Raw genomic sequence first — 6316 nt, forward strand, 5'->3', positions numbered from 1 at the left:
GACCTTTGCTGCAAAGCTGCTTTCCAGCTGTTTGGCCTCCAGCATGTGGTGGTGTATGGAATTATTCTTCCCCAAGTGCTGGAATTTGTGTATCCCTTTGCTGAAGTGCATAAGGTCAGGATCCCTCTGGATGGCAGCATGACATGCTGATGTATCTGCTACTCCTCACAGATCTGTGTCACCTACAAATTTGCCGAGGGCACACGCCATCATCCAGATCACTAATAAAGATGTTGAAATAGACCTGGTCCCAGTATTGATCCCTGGGGTACACCTCTCGTTACTGGCCTCCAACCAGACTTTTCACCACTGATCACCACTCTGTACGCCTAAGTGTTCAGACAGTTTTCAGTGCACCTCACCGTCTGTTCATCTGGCCCATACTTCATCACCTTTCCTTTAAGACAGTGTCAAAAATCTTGCTGAGGTCAAGGTAGACAATACCCACAGCTCTCCCCTCATCTACCAAGCCAGTCATTCCATCAGAGTAGGTCATCAGGTAGGTTAAGCAGGACTTCCTCTTCGCAAATCCATGCTTACTAACACCAATCATTTTCTTTCCATGAATGAATAATTTCCAAAATTAGCTGCCCCATCACCTTCCCAGGGATCAAGGTGAGGCTGACCATCCTCTGCTTGCCTGGGGCCTCCTTCTCACCCTTGTTGAAGGTAGGAGTGACATTTGCTTTCCTCCAGTCCTCACAAACCTCTCCCAGTTGCCGTGATCATCACGAGGAGTTTCACAGTGACATCAGGCACTGATGGGTGCATCCCATCCTGGCCTATGGCCAGTGTCCTGGTCATTTAAGTATTCCATGACCTGATTGTTTTCTACCAAGAGTACATCTGCCTTGCTCCAGATTTCCGCCCCACTCCTGTGGACTTCTGAACAAAAACATTACTTCCAAGGAGCTCGATGAGCGAACGCCACGCTGTGCATTGCCAGCAAAGAGGCAGTCACTGTGAACTGACTGCAGCACAGCCCAGTGGGGTGTGAAGCTATGGGCCTGCTTTCTGACCACAGGCAGTGCAAAAAAGGCATTCTCAGTCTGCTGTGTCCAATTCTTGTCTCCTTGGTTTGTCATTTGGGACCAAAGTGAAGGCATTTTTGATTGTTCCCAAGAGCTGGAAGCTGCATAAATCCACCAGCATCAATAACTCAGACCCTCCTGTGTGTGCATGTAGCAGAAGTAGGAATTTACAGCTCAACAGCATGAACAGGAGAACAGTGGTGTCTGTTTCCCGTCTGCGCCCTTGTCTGCTCGGTACAACAATTTTCCAGACAGGGCTGGGAGCAGGTTCACTGCTAACTGCGGAATGACCACCGTTCTTCAAAGAAATGACCCGTGTACGTCTGGATCATTGCTGTTCTCTAACAGGAGCAGGTAGCTTCTCTTGTCTATCAGCTGTTAACTAAAGCACTACACGCCCCAATCCTCAGATGTTCTCTGCTGCTTGGGTACTTTCAGCTGTGGAAGAAAACCTCATACTAACCCTGCTCTGACCAAGGACAGGGAGTGACTGGATGCCATACCAGGGCAGCCTGCCAAATCTTTCAGGGACACTTTTTAACCTCAGACGCAGGTTGCCACAGGGGTGAGCCGCGGTCAGCATGCACCTCTCTGAGAGCTGCGATGGGAGTGCTCAGTGCTCCTCGCTGCTCTGCTGGATGAGACCTGCCCAGAGCTCTGAGACCATCAGCCAGGATGCTCGGATACCTGACCACATTGCTCCCTTCATAAGCAGCAAGCTCTGTGAAGAGCCAGGGCTTGCTGGAAAGCACAGGACTGTGGCCGGCCCCCTGCTGTACAGCAGTGATGTAGAGGGCAGGCTGAGGTATCTTCCCCAAGTTCGGATAAGGGCAGAGGTTGTCTGAGGAGCATCCCCTGACAGTGACGTTGTCTCCGTGACAACCAAGCACTCTTTTCTGCATGTTCTTTCTCTCCATCACATGAGCTTGCCTACCAGTCACACGGATCTCCTTCCTGAAGGATTAATTAGACCTCATGACTTCTGGTTATGGTCACTGGTCTCCTCAGAGAGCTTTAAAATCCACATGGCTTTCCTTGAGCTAATCACTAAACTCTCTGTTGTTTTCATTTGTCTTTTCTAGCAGCAGAGCAAGTGTCAATCTATAAGACACCAAGGTAGAAGGGAGTCTTCTGATGTAAAAAGCTGCAAGCAAATCTCTCTCTTTATTTTTTTTAAATTACTTTTTATTTTTAATACAGGACACTGATGCACCCTTCTTGATTTCTAAGTAAACACCCTATGCCATCCCCAGTGAATCCTTCCTCCAGGCTGCTTCCATGCATCTTTATGTATACAAAGCAAATGTTTCCAGAGTTCTGCTTCACATGGAAATCACAGAGATTGTAGTTCAATGCTATATAAACAGTCAGAAGATAATTGCTATTACATTACAGATACTTCCTTGAGCTCCACCTATGCAGGATTCTGCAGGTGTAGCCAAGCCTGAAGCTTTTGAAATTAGCAATGCATGAATAAGCATGCTTTCCTTTGGCATAGCGTAGCTTGTGCACTAAAATATTATTCCAAGAACCTTATTACGTAGGGTCGTGTTATTGGGATTACAACATAGGACTTTGCTAAAACCTGTCTCAGGGATAATATCTGATTTCACTGAGTGCTGGAACAGGCTGCAGACATGGAAATAAATTTGGTGGTTTGCTCCTGGTAGCAGAGAGATTTTCAGATGCTATTGATTCTACTTTTAATGAGCTGTGGCTAACTAGATACATTAAACATTGACCACGCTGTATGCCACTGGCGATGGAAACCTATGCACCTTTTCCATGTTAACACCCTTGGACATTAGGAAAGGGCTTTGACCTTTTTTTTTTTTTTTTTTTTTTTTTAAAAAAAAAAAAAAAAAAGAGCTAATATTCATCTTCTGTCTGAATCAGAACAAATTATTGTGTTTTATTAAGCCCGCAAGCCCAGAGATTTTCCACATGGAGCTCTCCCATTCCCCACCCTCTCAACCCAGAGTCCCCACTGCTGAAGGCTCAAGATCCCCTTTCCACTCTTGTCCAGACAAACCTGTCTGGACAGGCTCTATATATAGGGGATGAAAAGGGACTTATCCACTACTTCATCTACTTCATCTCTACTTCATCCACAAAAGCTGGCTGGCCCCAAGAGGGCTGCAGAATGCCAGTGCAGAGCCCCAATTGGCCTGAGGTGTCCACAGCTCTTCACTGCAGTGCTTGGCAGAAACCTCCTCTTCTTCTGTCACACTGGAAGTGCAGATCCTTCCCTTCTCCTCCACTAACTCTACTGTCCTAATTGTTGTACTGAATTCCTGCCTTGTTTCGAGTGGCATTTCTGTAAGTGAGACTGCATGAACTACATAGAAGTGTCTGCCCTGTTCTGAGAGCTCTCGTTCACATGCCTGCTTAGCAGGAACAGCCTAGGGGCAAGTAAAAGGACAGAGAGGAGGGTAGAACAAGAAGAGCTGGTATAGTGAGGTTAATTATTTAATCAGTGTTTTCTGGCCCTCCTTGCCTCAAAGCAAGGGGTCAGAGAAGTTGACATTTACTCTCAGCTTCCTGCACTACCAGCTCAAGGTTCTCGATTCCCACGCAGGAGCAGAAGAAAGCCTACAAAACTCCCAGGTCCAGTTTCAGCTTTCTCCATACCCAATGCCTCCTCACTTGGGCAGGGCAGAGACTCCAGGCCATAGAAACTTCAAAGAGAGATCAAGCGAACCCATAAGATGTTGCTGAGGGCCCTGATGAAATTAGCAGGGAAAGGGAGGTGCTGCCTGCCTCCCAGTAGGAAATGACAGGGGAGAGGTGCGGAGAAGCACTGGTGGGCATGGATTTTTGAAGCCCTGGTGCTGTCAGTGCATACCATATATATACCACTTTACTATCCCTCATATTAATTTCCCACGCAACTGTGCAAAGGCAAAGCCTTTGTTTTTCCACTCCCTTGTTACCAGACAGCAGGAATGTGTTGAGCTGTGTGCCAGCTGCCTGACCAGGCCAGCAATGCAAGCAGAACCTCGTCAAAGGTTTGCTTTGTGCACGTCCCAGCCATGCCTCCTGCACGAGGCCTTGCACACGTGTGTTGTGGTGCCCACAGTCACAGGGATGACTGCAGAACCTGCATGAGAGCATTGGTGACCCCTCAGCTGGGGAAGGCAAGGCAAAGACACACACACCGAGCTGCTCAGACTGCTTCAGTGCACAGCATCAGGCACTTAGAGGGTGTTTTAGTGCACCTCTAAACACGGGGGCTGTTTTCCTGCACATGGGGGAACGCAGCAGTACAACCTGCATGGCACAAGGGGCCAGGGCAAGAACCTCTGACCATCCTTGCAAAGTTCATTTGTCTGCTGACAGACAGCTGGTTTGTTTTCAGAGCAGATTCAGGAATGCCTCAGCCTGATGCCCGGTGCTCTGGGACTCCTGCTTTGCTCCTGGGAACATCAAAAAGACCCAGCCGACAGCCAGAGGCCTAATGCTGGGCGTAGAGCTTGTGGCAGTGACCCACCAGACACAGTTCCTGCCAGACTTGGTTTTTCCACAGTGCCGTACAATACAGTGCTAGAGGAACAACTGAGTTAGATGAATGAACGTGCATTACTGTCAGTCCAGAACAAAGGCCAGTTGTTCTGGAGGTGGATTAATCATCAGGAGAGTAGGAAGTAAAGGCCACATGTGAGGCAAGTGAGATTTGGAGAAGCAGGATGACCAATCTCTGCTGAGGTGGAAAAGTACAGTAAGAGGGGAATTTGGCTCCAGGAGGTGCGTGGGGATTTGGTTTTTGTATGTTTGCTTGTTTCTCTGCTTTGTAGTGCAGTCCCGGGGGAAAAACAGAGCCTCCAGCTCCAATTCTAATGGCCTTTGTCAATGGGGAAATTATAGCAGACAAGTATCTGGTACGGGGAAATTTAAACGCAGCTTGTTTTCTGAAATCTCCCTGGCAAATTTAAAAAACAAAAATAAAAAAAAATCCACCTGCATATATACTGATCTACATGCAGAAACATATACACATGCATAATACAGCCCTAGGAGAAGAAAATCTATTAAGTGAATATTTCAGTGCCAAGAAACACTAAGAGCTGCAAGCACATGGGGGGAGAGGGAGGATGTGATTTCAGTAGAAGAGTGTTACACTGGCAGGGTTCAGATTAGACTGAAGAAGGAAAAAATTGGATATTTTTCTGAGGGAGAAAAAGCTAAGAGAGTAATAGAAAATATGCTCACAGTTAAAACGCGTAAGATATACGTGGGGAAAACGGGGAAAATAATGCAGCATACAGTTCACAGCAAACTAACCAAGTACCTCCTTTTTCTCTAGTTCTCCATGTACCCGCTCTTTTAAAGCTTTTTGTTGCTGCGTTATTGTTCTTCCATCTCTGATGCTTTATGCAGCAGCCTGCCTTGTAGGTATGTAATGGGATAAAATGAGCAGCTAGAAACACACTGCTAACAAAATGCAAAAAATGGTAAACTGCCATGGTTACAAAGGGATGAATTAAAACAGCTAGCTGCACAGCAGGTTGATCCCGAGCTAAGAAAATCTTTCAGCAACAGCCATGACCACTGCTGTTGATTTGTGCGTAGCCGTAAATCTGGATGTGGAGGAGCCACTTGACTGAATTTGCAGGTGCTGCACACTGATCTGCTTACTGGAGTGCTTTTTGCTGTAAACATGTTAGGCTGAACATGTTTGCTTCAGGAAAAAAAAAAAAAACAGAGAGAGAGAGAGAAAAAAAAGGAATAAAAAACAGGAAAGGAGGGAATGGCTGTAGATGAGTCATTTCTCTGCACACAGCAAGGCCCACATACCAAAAACCAAAATGCAGTTTGCAAAGAAGTGCGGGTACCCCAAAATGACCCCAAATGATGCCAGGGCACCGCGGGCTCGCTTGGGATGGGGTGCCCAGTGTGCGGGCCCTGAAAGGAGGGCAGAAACGCGGCGCTGCAGGCAGGACGCAGCCGTGAAACGGGGCACACAGGAGCCAGAAGCACGGGGAAGCATCCACCCAAAGTTGTGCCTGCGGAGCGGTGCTTGGAGGAGCCTCTCGCTCAGCATCAGTGCCGTGACAGCTCTCCCAGCTCATCGCCCGCTGCCAGCCACGCGCCCCTATTGTTCCGAGCAGCCGCGGGCGGCACTAACAACACCGGGAGAGGCAGCAATTAGCTGGGGACACCCGCTAATTGCACCCCCAGCCACCTGCACCCCCAGGAGGGGTGGATGCCAGCCGGGGACAGGCGCCGCCCGCCTTCCTCCACCCCAAGACCCGCAGCCTCCCCCTCGCCCACCCGCCGGCCGAGGG

Source organism: Aythya marila, assembly GCF_965140915.1.
Source record: "Aythya marila genome assembly, chromosome: Z".
In the NCBI taxonomy this organism is placed as follows: Eukaryota; Metazoa; Chordata; class Aves; order Anseriformes; family Anatidae; genus Aythya; species Aythya marila.